A 17,391-nucleotide genomic window follows, 5' to 3' on the forward strand; every position below is an offset into this window, starting at 1 on the left:
TTTTCTAAAGCTGTCTGGGTATACAGGATATTTGCAGGTATATGGCCAAACTAATAGTTCTTGTTTGCTTCCTTTTAATTAAGCTACCAATTGTATATCAAAGCAATTACTATATTATACTTTCTTTTACATAAAGGTAATACTGGCATAACGTGCATGTCATTATCAGATTCAACTACAACATAAAACATATGGCTCTAATGAGATAGCAGTCATCTATCTATCTACATCTACAACTTCATAAAAATACTGATGTTCTGGTTGACTGAACATGTCATTTCTGTAGTAGCAATTGGAAAAGCATCATTCAAAAACCTTTTTTAGGGTATGTGCACACGTTCTGGATTTTTCACCCGTTTTTTCAGCGGTTTTCCCCAGCAAAAATGCATATATAACGCATACATTAAGCATCCCATCATTTTTAATGCATTCTGCAATTTTTGTGCACCTGCTGCGTATTTTTCCGCGAGCGATAAAAACGCATTGTGGAAAAATATGCAGCATGTTCATTATTTTTGTGGATTTATCACGGATTTCCCGCTATTTAATGCATTGGGAAGCTACGGAAAAAAATGCAAAAAATCCTCACAAAAAACGCTCAAAAACCGCGAGAAAAACATATGCAGATTTTATGCAGAAAATCTCCGGTTTTGTTCATGAAATTTCATGCAAGCTGCATCACCCTCCACTTATTCTGTCCATTGATGCACTTAACACTAGCCATTAGAGAATACTTAGCCATCTTAAGCCAACACTTAAGTCAAATAAAACACTCATATTTGTGCGATGCAGGTGACAATTCAGGTGAATGATGGGATACTGGCAGTAAATTAAAGATCTTAGCCAACAATAACCCCACAACAGATATTTGCTGATCCCATAATTTCTGGTTAGATCAATCAATGTGCCAGCCAAACCCGCCAATATTGCCTATTTTCAGTTGACAGTCTAAAATGTATGGGGGCCCTGGACAAATGATTGTCAGGGGATTTCAGCATCTGGCATGTCCGATTATTTTGTTGTTCATGAGATAAGTCTCCACCAGATGAGTCTAGCAGCCACTCTCACTGAGAATACAGGAGCTCTTGGCACGGTAAGTCCTCCTGTATATGGGAAAGATGGCTGAGCTAGCTGGCCAAAGAGCCAAGAGCCAATCTAAGGTGTATGGTCATCTTTACAGGCATTATATGGACACTGTTTTACACTATCGAGATAAAGTATTGCATTGTAAGTAACATAGCATGTAGTATTGTGAGCAATATAGGATTCTAAATGGTGGGATCACTGTTTTTTATTAGTTTGCCTCACAAAAAGTTTTCATTTTTTTCACCGCCAAAAAGCAAACCCTCATACAAATCTTTCAATAGAAAAATTCTGTCTCTCAGAATATGGTGGCAAAAAGTATTTAATTATTTTAAGTTTATTTTTTAATGTAGTGAAAAAACTATATATATTTACTATTACCATAGCGATACTGACCCATAGTACAAAGTTAAGGTCATAAAGAAAAAAAAACTAAAAACCACTGATGGAATTCCTGTGACTTTCACCTGATTTAGATTTTATTTTCACATTTCGCAATATACAGTGTTATATGATAAATTGAGTGGTCATCATTCAAAACTACAACTCGTGCCTCTAATAATATATCCCCATAGAGTTATGCACAAAGAAAATAAACATATGGCTCTAAGAAATCAAGTTAAAACAATAGGGAAAGTACATAAAATGCCTACGACACAGAGGGGGTAAAACTGCTCTAACTCTGTTTTTACACTCTAAATTTTCACTTTTCACTTTACATTCAGTTTGTATTTTTCCACCATCTATACAAAACCTATTGAAATTAGAAATCAGGTGTAATCAGCTTCTAAACATTGAATTATTCCAATTTATTACATTTTTAGCCAAGAGTCGGAACTGTATTTAGAAGGAAAATGTAGATATTTTTAATGAATTGTACTTGTGTACATTGCTGTAGTACATAGTGTACTATTTATATTAAGTAACAAGTAGCATTGAGTCATTGACAAGATATGTTCTCTCTTTGCTAGCTCTAGTGTATTTGTTCTTCTAGATGGTCAGAGGAACACTGTCTCTTTTGAAGAGGGAAACCTTGGAAAATACACTGACTGGGTGTTTAAGAATTTTAGGTCACCAATCCTGGGTACAAGGACAATTCCATCATGCTGTGAAGATGAATTCAACCGTACATTCAATCTTATTTTACCCATTTACAGCAATGTTATTATTATTAAAAATACTTTCAATGTCCCCTTTTATTTAGATCCCATAAGTGCTTCCAGAGAAATGAAAATAAAAAATTGCTAGAGGCAGAGGTTGCATAATGTAACTAACAATGCTTATTTTCTCTAAAAGCATCACTAGGCATCGGGAACGTTCTTAAAAATGTTTGATGTAATCAATATGAATTAAAAGTTAGACCAAGCTCTTAAACCTCAAGATTTATTAAAAAAATCTTTCAAGTATCTTCAAACGACAGTAATTCAGGGTAAAAGTATTGAAATAAACAAATTAAGTACATTGTACAAATTATAATATACAGAATAAGGGCTGCCAACAGGGCATTGCTGCCCTTACTGGTGTATGGAACAGGTGAGCAGAGAGAGTCCAGAACGGGCACCTCTCTTCAACTTGTTGGACCCCAGGACACATATTCACTTAAAATCTATTACAGTGTGGGAAGGTTTCCCACACAGCAATAGTTAACAGCCACCAGCCAATCACAGGCCGGCAGCTGATGTAGGCACGCACATCATTGGCATATGATGTAATCAGTGAGAGGACACCACTGGACTGAGGCCAGGTAAGGAGAACATTTTTTATTATTTTTTTTGTACTGCAATGTATGCAGTATGCAGACACATGGGGGCTAAATAGAGACAACATGGGGGCAAAACACGAGGCCACAAATGGGACAACATACAGAGCCAGGAATGAGACCACTCTCAGAGCCAGGAAAGGGAGAAAACACCTGACCAGGAAAGGGAGAACACGCGGGCCGAGAAAAGGGAGAACACACAGGGTGAGGAAAGGGAGAACACACGGGGTGAGGAAAGGGAGAAAACATGGGGCTAGGAAAGGGAGAACACATGGGGCCAGGAAAGGGAGAACACATGGGACCAGGAATGAGAAACATGGGGTCTAGAACAGAGTACATATGGGAGAAGGATGTAGGGGCTAATTAAGGGGTATTATTACTGCTGTGATGAATTTAATTTTTGAGTATACTGTTTTCAGTATGGGGGGCTGTTACTGTGCAAGGCGACTGTGCTGCATAAAGAAGAAAAGCGAAGATGAAGGACTTCAACTAGAGACGTCACCGGTGAGTCAGTGTGTTACCTGTACACTTACACTATACCTTATGTACAGAAGTCCTGTGTATAATGTCACCGGTGAACACTGTAATACCTGTACACTGACACTATGTACAGAGCTCCAGTGCATAATATCACTGGTGATCACTGTATTACCTGTAGAGATGGGTGAACCCGAACAATAAAGTTCGATGTGAGTACTGAACACTTACTGTTCGGGCACGGACACCGAACACAGACTTCATCTAGCAGTCCGTGTTACTGTTCGGATTCAGCCCCACAAGCACCGGGTGATTTTCATGCCATCATTTACATGACAGCATGGCAAGCACTGATTCTAATTGGCGGTAAAATCATTACCGATGGTCAGACAGCCACGGTTTCCACACTGTCAAATGTGATTATGTGAATATGGTTTAATTTAGAATCATTAAAGGAGTCTGAGTCATTCTTTCAATTAAAGGACTTTATTCTGGCTGTGTGTTTATAATATAACTATTGGATTAGTAATGGATAAGGGTCTTATAGACTCCTCTCCATTACTAAGCTGCAGGCTTGATGTCACCAGACAATACAAAGGTCACATCAACCCCATAAATATGAACCCCATTTGCCACTGATACAGCGCAAATGGGAAGAGCTGGAAAAAGTGTCAGAATTGGTGTATCTAATAGATGTGCCTTTTCTGGGTGATTTCGGGCTGCTGTTTTAAGGAAGGGGGGCCAATATCAATGGCCTCTTACCAGCCCGAGAATACCAGCCCCCAGCTGTCTGCTTTAGTAGGCTGTTTGTCAAAAATGAGTAGGATCCCACATCGTGTTCTTAAATTATTTATTTTAAAATAGCATGGGGACTCCTCTATTCTTGATAACCAACCTTGATAATGCTGACAACTAGATTTTATAGCCCCCAGCTGTCTGTTTTTTGCAATTTTTTTTCTTTTCAGCATAAAATGAAAAAAGACCAAAAAGGTGCACTTTTGACTTAATATTGATTATGATGAAGTACGTGGATTGGTACAAATGGAGCTGGTATAAACTTCTGTGAAGCACATGGGGTTTAAAGGTGATTACCAACATCTAGTCAAGTTCACTGAGGGGACTAGTTTCCAAAATGGTGTCACATGTGGGGGGGTTTCCATTGTTTAGGCACATCAGCGGCTATCTAAACACGACATGGTGTCCGCTAATTATGCCAGCAAATTTTACATTCAAAAAGTCAAATTTATTTATTTTTTCACAAATAAATGTAAGTCATAGCAAATTAATTTTACGACTATCATGAAGTACAATGGATCACAAAAAACTAACCCAGAAACAGTGGGATCCATTGAAGCATTCCAGAGTTATTGCCTCATAAAGTGACAGTGGTCAGAAATGAAAAAAATGGCCTGGTCAGGAAGGTGAAAACAGGTTTGGGGGTGAAGGGGTTAATACTGAATAAATCAAGATGTTTTTAAAAATTTGTTTAATGTTTTTATAATTTGCATATCATTAACATGTATATCGATTCTGGGATTTACATAATTCAATGACTTTTCCTTCTTGCAACTACATGCAGTGGACAAAATTTGTATTTTATACACTGCCGATTTTGCAAGTTTTCCCACCTACAAAAAATGGAGAGGTCTGAAATTTGCATTGTAGGTGACTTCAACTGTGAGAGACACAATCTAAAAATAAAAACCAGAAAATCACATTGTATGATTTTTAAATAGTTAAATTGCATTTTATTGCATAAAGTAAGTATTTGATCATCTACAAATCAGAAAGAATTCTGTCTCTCACAGACTTGTTGGTTGTTCTTTCAGAAGCCCTCCTACTCTGCATTCATTACCTGTATTAATTGCACCTGTTTGAACTTGTTACCTGTATAAAAGACACCTGTCCACACACTCAATCAATCACACACCAACCTCTCCACCATGGTCAATATCAAAGATCTGTCTGTCTTCCTCCATCTGGGGCTCCATGCAAGATCTTGGCTTGTGGGGTAAGGATGATTCTGACAAAGGGCAGGAATCATGCAAGTTCCCCCTGTTCATGCCAGCACATGTCCAGGCCCATTTGAAGTTCACCAATGACCATCTGGATGATCAAAACGAGGCATAGGAGAAGGTCATCTAGTCAGATGAGACCAAAATAGAACTTTTTGGTATCAACTCTACTCGATGTGTTTGGAGGAAGAAGGATGAGTACAACCCCCAAGAACACCGTCTCGACTGTGATGGGGGCGCTTTTATGCAAAGGGGACATGACAACTGCACCGTATTGAAGGGAGGATGGATTGGATCATATATCTTGAGATTTTGTCCAACATAGTGTGGGTTCCCCTCTATGACAGATAACCAGCTAAGCAAAACTGAGAGTGCAGCTGTAATTGTTAGCTGTCAGCTTTAGCAAGACTGATTATCAAGAATAGAGGCATACCCACATCATTTTTAAAAATTATTTAAATAAATAATTTACAAAAATGGCATGGATACCCCCACATTTTTGACAACCAGCCAAGCTAATGCAGACAGTTGGGGGTTGCTATTTTCAGGCTGGTTAGAGGCCATGGATATTGGCCCCATCCAGCTTAAACATAGCAACCGCCTCAGAAAAGGTGCATCTGTTTGATGCGCCAATTCTGGCACTGTGCCTGGCTCTCTTTCTACTTGCCCTGTGGCAGTGGCAAGTGGGGTTCATATTGGTGGGGTTGATGTCACCTTTGTGTAGTCTGGCGACAACAAGCCCACAAGTTAGTAATGGAGAGGTGTCTATAAGATGCCTATCCATTATTAATCCTATAGCAAAATTGTAAACACAACACAGCCATTATAATGTTCTTTATTTGAAATAAAAAAACACACACTTTTACTTTTTTATTTAAAATTGACAAACAGTTATATTCATTCACCTAACGCAAATTCCATTGAAGTCATGGTTGCCTGTAAAAAAAATAATAAACAATTTAAATACTCACTTAATGCTCATTCTATTGAAGCCTTGGTCTTTTGTAAAAAAAAAAAAAAATGATATCCCTAACCTGTCTGAAGTTCTGTCCCACACCGTAATCCATGTCTAGGATAAATAGTCTTCAACCTGGACGGTGCCAAGATGTGACTATCCAGGCTGAAACAACTAGATAATGAGCTGCTGTGAGTGCAGCCCCAGTGACTAGTCGTGACGTCATCAAGGTTACTGCAGGTCACTGAGGCTGCATTCCCACGGTCAACTATAATGAATTCATTGAGTTCAGTGACCCAGCTGGTAATGGAAATTCCTCTCCAGTACCAAGCAGTGTGCTTGATGTCACCGGACAATACAAACAGGACATCAACCCCACAAATATCAACCCAACCTGCCAATGCCACAGGGCAAGTGGGAAGAGACAAGCAAAGTGCCAGAATTGGTGCATCTAGTATATGCTCCTTTTCTGGGGTGCCTGTAGGCTGCTATTTTTAGGCTGGGGGCAATATCCATGGCCCCTTACCAGCCTGAGAATACCAGCCCCCAGATGTCTGCTTTAGCTTGGCTGGTTGTAAAAAATGGTGGAGGATCCTATGCTGTTTTTAACCCCTTTTGGACATTTGCAGTAATAATATGCCCACATGCCCTGGGCACTATTGACACAGGATGAGTTATTACTGCATCACAATCGTGTGCACACACAGGCTGTGGACGCTCGATCACCGATAGGTGTTTGTTGATTCTGACAGTTGACACCCGGCACTAAGTACCATTAGCAGTCGTGCTTTGCTCCCGACACCTTAACCCCCAAAATGCTGTGATTGAACTTGATTGCAGCATTCCGGAGCCTGCAGAGGGATGATGGCCCCTCTGCCCTTGGATAGGAGACCCTGCGGCGTGACAATCGTTGCCATGGTGACCCGATGTCATCTGGGTCACCAGAGCTACGAAAGTTGCTTGATCATGTGCAGTACATGATCAGCAACTTTTTGTCAGTGCAGAGCTGACAGTTTGCATGCTACACCCCTATACTATATAAGCCATCAGCCTACAAAAAATGATAGTCACATAGTGGGACAAAGTAAAAAAAGGAAAAAACAATGTTTTAAATAATTCTAAAAAAATCAAAAAATAATAACAAAAACTCAAAAGATATTGTATCCATAAGCCTTATTTGTATGAAAAAAATATAAACAATAAAAGTACACATATTTGGTATTGCTGCGTCTGGAACAACCCAACCTATAAAACTTTCCCACTAGTTAACTCCTTTAGTGAACAAATAACCCCTTTAGTAAAAAAAATAAATAAAAAACAAGGCAAAAAACTATACTTTAGCATTATACCACTGAACAAAAAGTGAAATAAAACATGATCAAAAAGACGGATATAAAAAAGCATGGTACCACTGAAAACATCATCTTGTTTCACAAAAACAAGCCACCATACAGTGCCATCAGTGGAAAAATAAAAAATGTTATAATTTTCACAATAAAACGATGCATGAACAATGATTTTTCTATAAAGCAATGCTTATTGTGTAAAAGCACCAGTACATAAAAAAAGATATAAATGAGGTATCGCTGTAATCGCACTGACCCGAAGAATAAAACTGCCTTATCAATTTTACCACATGTGGAAGCCTCCCTCCCATAAAAAATACTGAATTACTGGTATTTGTTCATTCTGCCTCCCAAAAATTAGAATTTTAAGTGATCAAAAAATGTCATTTGTCTGAAAATGGTACCAATAAAATTGTCAACTCATCACACAAAAAACAAGTCTTCACATGACTTTGTGGGCCAATTACAGCTCTCAAATATGGCAATAAAAAAAACAGTTTTTACAATAAAAAGCATGTTTTAGTGTGTGGCAGAAGCCAAACATAAAAACAGATATAACTGTTATCGCTATATTCGCACTGACCAGAAGAATAAAGTTGCCTAATCACTTATACCGCACAAGGAATGGCGTAAAAAATAAATTAAACAAATTCTTCACATGCTGTTGATTTTTTAATTCTGCCTCCCAGTAAGGCTCGGTGCACATTTATCCTGGCTCTCTGCTGAGCGCTTGCAACGTGATTCACATGGAACCTCTGGCAGATAGAGCCACTGTGGATGCCATCTGAACTGTGATCCGACTGTGCCCATCTTTGTAAGATTGCATAAAAGTGCCATTGGCCACAGTTTTGTGCACTTCTGAAAAGAAGGACACCGATGAACAGACGCCAGAGTAACCCTGCTGCCTCATTATAGTGAATGGATCCCTCAGGTTTCATCTGAATCATATCACTCAGAGATTTAGATGGAAACCCCAAAGTAAGTGCTCAGCGTAGAGCGGCAGATAAATGAAGTCCCAAACATTATCTAAAGTGTTCCCAATAAAAGCTTCAATTCTATCCACAAAAAAGTCAAGTCCCCACTCATGTCTGTTACCTGTTAAAGGAAATATAGAGGGCTTCCACGTTACTGGTAGTACAAAGGCTCTGGAAAAACGAAGTGGTTCCTCACCCGCCAAAAGAAATTCTGCAAATTTTCTGCTCCCAAATCCAAATGCTCCCTCCCTTCTGAGCCCACAGTGTACCTAAACCACATATAGCATCCACAAGTTTGGCATTTCTGAAGCAATGAGAGCCTGCCTAACTTACGGATGCATGTCTCCAGAAGCATGAGCTGGGTATAACATACTGGTGACTGCAATGTACTGGTCACTACAACATATTGGTCACTACTATGGCAGTTTGCAATTTTAACTCAGCAACTTTCATTGCTGCTTGTTTCTGGAAAATATCCATGGAGATAAAATTGTCACTGCACCTGTAGATAAATTCCTCCAGTTGTATAATTTACAAAATGGGGTCACTTGAGGGGGATTATGCTTTTCTAACAATTAGGGACTCTGTTTATGGAGTCCGCAAACTGTTCAAGCTAAATCTGTGCTCCAAAAGGCAAATAGCGCTCTGTTCATCCCGAGTCTCTCCGAACGGCTAAGTAGTACTGTACAGCCACATATGGGGTATTTCCACGTTCAGTAGAAATTGTGGGAAAACTTATGGTGCCATTTTTACCCACTTCTTGTGTGAAAATGTTAACTCTGGAGCTAAAAGAAAATTTTGGTGGTAAAAATTGAGTTATTTTTTCTTCACTGCCCAATAAAATTCTGTAACACACCTGTGGTGTCAACATGATTGATGCACCCCCGAGATGAATGATGAATTCATTGAGAGATGTAGTTTGTAAAATGGGGTCACTTATGGGGGGGTCTGCTGTTCTGGCACCTCTGGGCCTTCCCAGTTGAGCATGGCATCTGCAAACCATAACAGTAAAATTTGGCGCTCCTTGCCTTCTGAGCATTGCACTGTGCCTGAAAAATATTTCCTGATTACATGTAGGGTATTAGCGCACTCAGGAAAAAATGGACCTGTTTGTGTAAAAAAAACTTCTATTATCCCTTAGAAAAATTAAAAACTTGGAGCTAAAACAACATTTTAATGAGGCAAATGTGATGACGATATGATCATGGCACCCTTACATGAATTTATTGGAGAGTGTAGTTTGTAAAATGAGTTCACATATAGGGGGTTTCTGTTGTTCTGGCATCTTAGGGGCTCTGCCAATGTGACATGGCACCCTCAAACCATTCCAGCAAAATCTGAACTCAAATATGGCACCTCTTAACTTGTGAGCTTTGCAGTGTGTACTAAAGGTAGTATTCCCCCACAAATGGGTTATTGGCGTAATCAGGAGAAATTGCAATAGAAATTGTATGGTGCAATTTCTCATGTTACCCTTATGAAAATGCAAATTTGGTGCTATAATATCATTTTTGAGGGAAAATATGATTTTATTTTTTTCACAGCTCAACGTTATAAGCTTCTGTGAAGCACCTGGGGATTCAAGGTGCTCAGTACACATCTAAATACATTCCTTGAGGGGTCTAATTTCCAAAATAGTATCACTTATGGGAAGTTTCCATTGTTTAGGGCACATCAGGGGCTTTACAAATAGGATATGACGTCCGCTAATGATTCCAGGAATATTTTATATTCAAAAAGTCAAATGACACTCCTCTTCTGAGCCCCGATGTTCGCCTAAATAGTAGTTTTCTTTCTCATTTTGGATATTGGCGTATTCAGGAGAAATTGCAGTACAAATTGTAATGTGCAATGTCTCCTGTTACCCTTATGAAAACGCAACATTTGGAGCTAAAAACATATTTGTGGGAAAATGTGATTTTTTTTTATTTTCACAGGTGAACGTTATAAACTTCTGTGAAGCACCTGAGGGTTCAATGTGCTCACCACACATCTAGATCAGTTAACTGTGGGGACTAGTCTCCAAAATGGCGTCACTTGTTGGGGTTTTTTACAGTTTAGGCACATCAGAGGCTCTCCAAACGCAACAGCAAATTTTGCATTCAAAAAGTCAAATGGTGCTCCTTGCCTTCCAAGGTCTAACGTGCACCCAAACAGTGGTTTTCTCCCTCAAATGGGGTATCGTCATGCTCAGGAGAACTCACACAACAAATTTTGGGGACCATTTTTTCCTGTTACCCGTGTCAAAATAAAAAAAATTGGATCTGAAGTAAATTTTAAGCGAAAAAAGTTAAATGTTCATTTTTTTCCCCACATTCCCAAAATTCCTGTGACGCACCTTCTTGAATGTGGTCTTGTGCACCTCGAGGGGGGCAGTTTTTAGACTGGTGTCACTTTTGGGTATTTTCTATAATATAGACTCCTCAAAGTGACTTCAAATGTGAGATAGTCCCTCAGAAAAATGTTTTTGTAAATTTTGCTGGAAAAATTACAAATCGCTTCCTAGCAAAAAAAAAAAAAAATTTTGTTCCAAAATGATGCTGATGTACAGCAGACATGTGGGAAATGTTATTTATTTACTATTTTGTGTGACACATATGTGTGATTTAACCCCTTAGTGACAGAGCCAATTTGGTACTTAATGACCGAGCCAATTTTTACAATTCTGACCACTGTCACTTTATGAGGTTATAACTCTGGAACGCTTCAACGGATCCCGCTGATTCTGAGAATGTTTTTTCGTGACATATTGTACTTCATGTTAGTGGTAACATTTCTTCGATATTACTTGCGATTATTTATGAAAAAAACGGAAATATGGCGAAAATTTTTAAAATTTTGCAATTTTCAAACTTTGTATTTTTATGCCCTTAAATCAGAGAGATATGTCACGAAAAATAGTTAATAAATAACATTTCCCACATGTCTACTTTACATCAGCACAATTTTGGAAACAATTTTTTTTGTTAGGGAGTTATAAGGCCGGCGTCACACTTGCGAGTTTTACGGACGTAAGAGCGCAGAATCTACGTCCGTAAAACTCGCAAAAAATACGGCACAATTATTCTCTATGCCCCTGCTCCTATTTGCCGTATTTTACTGATCAGTATTATACGGCTTTCTACGGCCGTACAAAATCGCAGCATGCTGCGTTTGTCACCGTACTGCGCAAGAAATACGCCAATGAAAGTCTATGGAAGCGTGAAAAATACGGATTACACACGGACAAGCAGTGTGACTTGCGAGAAATACGCAGCGGTGTTCGAGAGAAAAGCCGGTAATTCAGTGCGGTGTACAGTAAAATCACACTGACAGCTTACAGTAGAATAGGTAGAATAAATGTGTACACATAGAATAGGTATATATATATATATATATGTCAGTGAGACACATATATGTATATATATTAATATTTATTCCAGCGCTATACAGCTTGAAAGCCGGTAATTCAATTACCGGCTTTTTCTTTCTCCTTCCTAAAACCTGACATGATTTGAGACATGGTTTACATACAGTAAACCATGTCTTCTCTCCATTTTTTTTGCAGATTCCACACTACTAATGTCAGTAGTGTGTATCAGTCACTGGCTTTACTACTCTGGCGGAGAAAATTGCGCGGGAGCCCACGCCAATTTTTTCCGCCATTTAACCCTTTATTTTAAGAGCTAGAACGGCCAAATTTAGCAGATACACACTACTGACATTAGTAGTGTGGAATCTGCAAAAAAAATGGAGAGAAGACATGGTTTACTGTATGTAAACCATGTCTCAAATCATGTCGGGTTTTAGGAAGGAGAAAGAAAAAGCCGGTAATTGAATTACCGGCTTTCAAGCTGTATAGCGCTGGAATAAATATTAATATATATACATATATGTGTCTCACTGACATATATATATATATATATACCTATTCTATGTGTACACATTTATTCTACCTATTCTACTGTAAGCTGTCAGTGTGATTTTACTGTACACCGCACTGAATTACCGGCTTTTCTCTCTAATATATGTCTACTGACATATATACAGTGGGGCAAAAAAGTATTTAGTCAGTCAGCAATAGTGCAAGTTCCACCACTTAAAAAGATGAGAGGCGTCTGTAATTTACATCATAGGTAGACCTCAACTATGGGAGACAAACTGAGAAAAAAAAATACAGAAAATCACATTGTCTGTTTTTTTAACATTTTATTTGCATATTATGGTGGAAAATAAGTATTTGGTCAGAAACAAAATTTCATCTCAATACTTTGTAATATATCCTTTGTTGGCAATGACAGAGGTCAAACGTTTTCTGTAAGTCTTCACAAGGTTGCCACACACTGTTGTTGGTATGTTGGCCCATTCTTCCATGCAGATCTTCTCTAGAGCAGTGATGTTTTTGGCTTTTCACTTGGCAACACGGACTTTCAACTCCCTCCAAAGGTTTTCAATAGGGTTGAGATCTGGAGACTGGCTAGGCCACTCCAGGACCTTGAAATGCTTCTTACGAAGCCACTCCTTCGTTGCCCTGGCGGAGTGCTTTGGATCATTGTCATTGTCACGTTTCATCTTCAATGCCCTTGCTGATGGAAGGAGGTTTGCACTCAAAATCTCACGATACATGGCCCCATTCATTCTTTCATGTACCCGGATCAGTCGTCCTGGCCCCTTTGCAGAGAAACAGCCCCAAAGCATGATGTTTCCACCACCATGCTTTACAGTAGGTACGGTGTTTGATGGATGCAACTCAGTATTCTTTTTCCTCCAAACACGACAAGTTGTGTTTCTACCAAACAGTTCCAGTTTGGTTTCATCAGACCATAGGACATTCTCCCAAAACTCCTCTGGATCATCCAAATGCTCTCTAGCAAACTTCAGACGGGCCCGGACATGTACTGGCTTAAGCAGTGGGACAGGTCTGGCACTGCAGGATCTGAGTCCATGGTGGCGCAGTGTGTTACTTATGGTAGGCCTTGTTACATTGGTCCCAGCTCTCTGCAGTCCATTCACTAGGTCCCCCCGCGTGGTTCTGGGATTTTTGCTCACCGTTCTTGTGATCATTCTGACCCCACGGGGTGGGATTTTGCGTGGAGCCCCAGATCGAGGGAGATTATCAGTGGTCTTGTATGTCTTCCATTTTCTAATTATTGCTCCCACTGTTGATTTCTTCACTCCAAGCTGGTTGGCTATTGCAGATTCAGTCTTCCCAGCCTGGTGCAGGGCTACAATTTTGTTTCTGGTGTCCTTTGACAGCTCTTTGGTCTTCACCATAGTGGAGTTTGGAGTCAGACTGTTTGAGGGTCTGCACAGGTGTCTTTTTATACTGATAACAAGTTTAAACAGGTGCCATTACTACAGGTAATGAGTGGAGGAAAGAGGAGACTCTTAAAGAAGAAGTTACAGGTCTGTGAGAGCCAGAAATCTTGATAGTTTGTTTCTGACCAAATACTTATTTTCCACCATAATATGCAAAAAAAAATTACAAAAAAACAGACAATGTGATTTTCTGGATTTTTTTTTCTCAGTTTGTCTCCCATAGTTGAGGTCTACCTATGATGTAAATTACAGACGCCTCTCATCTTTTTAAGTGGTGGAACTTGCACTATTGCTGACTGACTAAATACTTTTTTGCCCCACTGTATATATATATATATATATATATAGACAGTATATATATTTTCTTTTCTTTTTGGGACACATGGATCACTTCTATAGCGGTATGTTGGTTTTGCTAGCCTGCGAGAAAACCACGCAGTACGGATGCCATACCGATTACATACGGAGGATGCCATGCGCAAAAAACGCTGACACACCCTGCCTACGGAGGAGCTACGGACCACTTTTTTCGGGACTTTTCAGTGTATTACGGCCGTAATATACGGACCGTATTGTTTTACGCTGTGTGTGACGCCGGCCTAAGGGTTAAAAGTTGACCAGCAATTTCTCATTTTTACAACACCATTTTTTCAATGCAGAATTGGCTGGAATTGAGATCGGACGCCATGTCACGTTTAGAGAGCCCCTGATGTGCCTAAACAGTGGAAACCCCCCACAAGTGACACCATTTTGGAAACTAGACCCCTTAAGGAACTTATCTAGATGTGTGGTGAGCACTTTGAACCCCCAAGAGCTTCACAGAAGTTTATAACGTAGAGCCGTGAAAATAAAAAATCGCATTTGTTTACACAAAAAATATATTTTCGCCCACAAATTCTTATTTTCACAAGGGTAACAGGAGAAATTAGACCACAAAAGTTGTTGTGCGATTTCTCCTGAATACGTCGATACCCAATATGTGAGGGTAAACCACTGTTTGGGCGCACCGCAGAGCTTGGAAGAGAAGGAGTGCCGTTTTACTTTTTCAATGTAGAATTGGCAGGAATTGAGATTGGACGCCATGTCGCGTTTGGAGAGCTCCTGATGTGCCTAAACAGTGGAAACCTCCCACAAGTGACACCATTTTGGAAACTAGACCCCCCCATGGAACTTATCTAGATGTGTGGTGAGAACTTTGAATGCCCAAGTGCTTCACAGAAGTTTATAATGCAGAGTCGTGAAAATAAAAAATATTTTTTTTTCCACAAAAAAGATTTTTTAGCCCCCAAGTTTTTATTTTCACAAGGGTAACAGGAGAAATTGGACCCCAAAAGTTGTCCAATTTGTCCTGAGTATGATGGTACCCCATATGTGGGGGTAAACCACTGTTTGGGCACACGGCAGAGCTCGGAAGGAAGGAGCGCCGTTTTGGAATGCAGACTTTGATAGAATGGTCTGCGGGCATTATGTTGCGTTTGCAGAGCCCCTGATGTACCTAAACAGTAGAAACCCTGCACAAGTGACCCCATTTTGGAAACTAGACCCCCCAAGGAACTTATCTAGATGTGTGGTGAGAACTTTGAATGCCCAAGTGCTTCACAGAAGTTTAGAATGCAGAGTCGTGAAAATAAAAAATATATTTTTTTCCACAATAAAGATATTGTAGCCCCAAAGTTTTTATTTTCACAAGGGTAACAGGAGAAATTGGACTGCAATAGTTGTTGTCCAATTTATCCCGAGTACGATGATGCCCCATAGGTGGGTAACCCACTGTTTGGGCGCACGGCAGAGCTCAGAAGGGAGGGAGCACCATTTGACTTTTTGAGCGCAAAATTGGCTGTTGTGTTTGGAGACCCCCTGATGTACCTAAACAGTGGAAACCCCCCAAATTCTAGCTCCAACCCTAACCCCAACACACCCCTAACCATAATCCCAACCCGATCCATAATCCTAATCACTAACCCTAACGATAATTACAACCCTCACCCCAAAACAACCCTAATGTCAACCCTAACCATAACCCTAATCAAAACCCTAAATCCAACACACCCCTAATCCTAATCTGAACCCTAACCTCAAACCTAACCCTAATCCCAATACACCCCTAATCACAACCGTAACCTTAACCCTAATCCCAAACCTAACCCTAATCCCAAGCGTAACCCTAATGCCAACCCTAACCCTAATACCAACCCTAATCCAAACCCTAACCCTAATCCCAACTCTAGCCCTAACTTTAGCCGCAACCCTAGCCCTAACTTTAGCCCCAACACTAACCCTAAGGCTACTTTCACACTTGCGTTTGGCATCCGTCGCAATCCGTCGTTTTGGACAAAAAAAACGGATCCTGCAAATGTGCCCGCAGGATGCGTTTTTTGCCCATAGACGTATTGCCGACGGATCGCGACGGATGGCCACACGTCGCGCCCGTCATGCACTGGATCAGTTGTGTTTTGGTGGACCATCGGCACAAATAAACGTTCAATGTAACGTTTTTTTGTACGTCGCGTCCGCCATTTCTGACCGCGCATGCGTGGCCGTAACTCCGCTTCCTCCTCCCCAGGACATAGATTGGGCAGTGGATGCATTCAAAAAGTACATCCGCTGCCCACGTTGTGCACAATTTTCACAACATGCGTCGGTATGTCGGGCCGACGCATTGCGATGGCCCCGTACCGACGTAAGTGTGAAAGAAGCCTAACCCTAAATTTAGCCCCAACCCTAACCCTAAATTTAGCCCCAACCCTAACCCTAACCCTAACGCTAGCCCTAACCCTAGCCCTAACCCTAACCCTAGCCCTAACCCTAACCCTAATTTTAGCCCCAACTGCTCTTCTCCGGCCGGCCAGCAGATGGCGACAGATGGCGACAGATGCGATCACATCAGAGGACAGAGAATTACACATTACTTTTTTTTTTTTGCGGTCGCCGGTAAACAGTTAATTACCGGCGATCGCAAAACGGTCAGTAAAACCGACCCCGATCATGTTCTTTGGGGTCTCGGCTACCCCCGGTAGCCGAGACCCCAAAGATTCTCCCGGTGCCGGCCGGCGGGCGCACTGCGCATGCGCCTGCCATTTTTTTGCTGGAAAAAGATGGCGGCGCCCATCGGGAGCCACGAGGAGCACCGGGGGAGACAGGTAAGTATTCAGGGGCTACCTGGGACCCTATTTCTCTGTCCTCTGATGTGCGATCACATCGGAGGACAGAGAAATTAAAAAGAAATCGCGTTTTTTTTTTTTTGCGATCGCCGGAAAACGGTTAATTACCGGCGATCGCAAAAGCGGGGTCGGTAAAAAAAACCCTGAATCATGTTCTCTGGGGTCTCGGCTACCCCCGGCAGCCGAGACCCCGGAGAAAATCAGACTCTGGGGGGCACTATTTACTTTTTCCACAGCGCCGTTAATTAACGGCGCTGTGGTTTAAGTACCCTTAGCGGCCGCTGTTAAAAGGCGTATCGGCGGCCATTAAGGGGTTAAGGGCA

The sequence above is a fragment of the Ranitomeya imitator genome, chromosome 1 (assembly GCF_032444005.1).
Source record: "Ranitomeya imitator isolate aRanImi1 chromosome 1, aRanImi1.pri, whole genome shotgun sequence".
Lineage (NCBI taxonomy): Eukaryota > Metazoa > Chordata > Amphibia > Anura > Dendrobatidae > Ranitomeya > Ranitomeya imitator.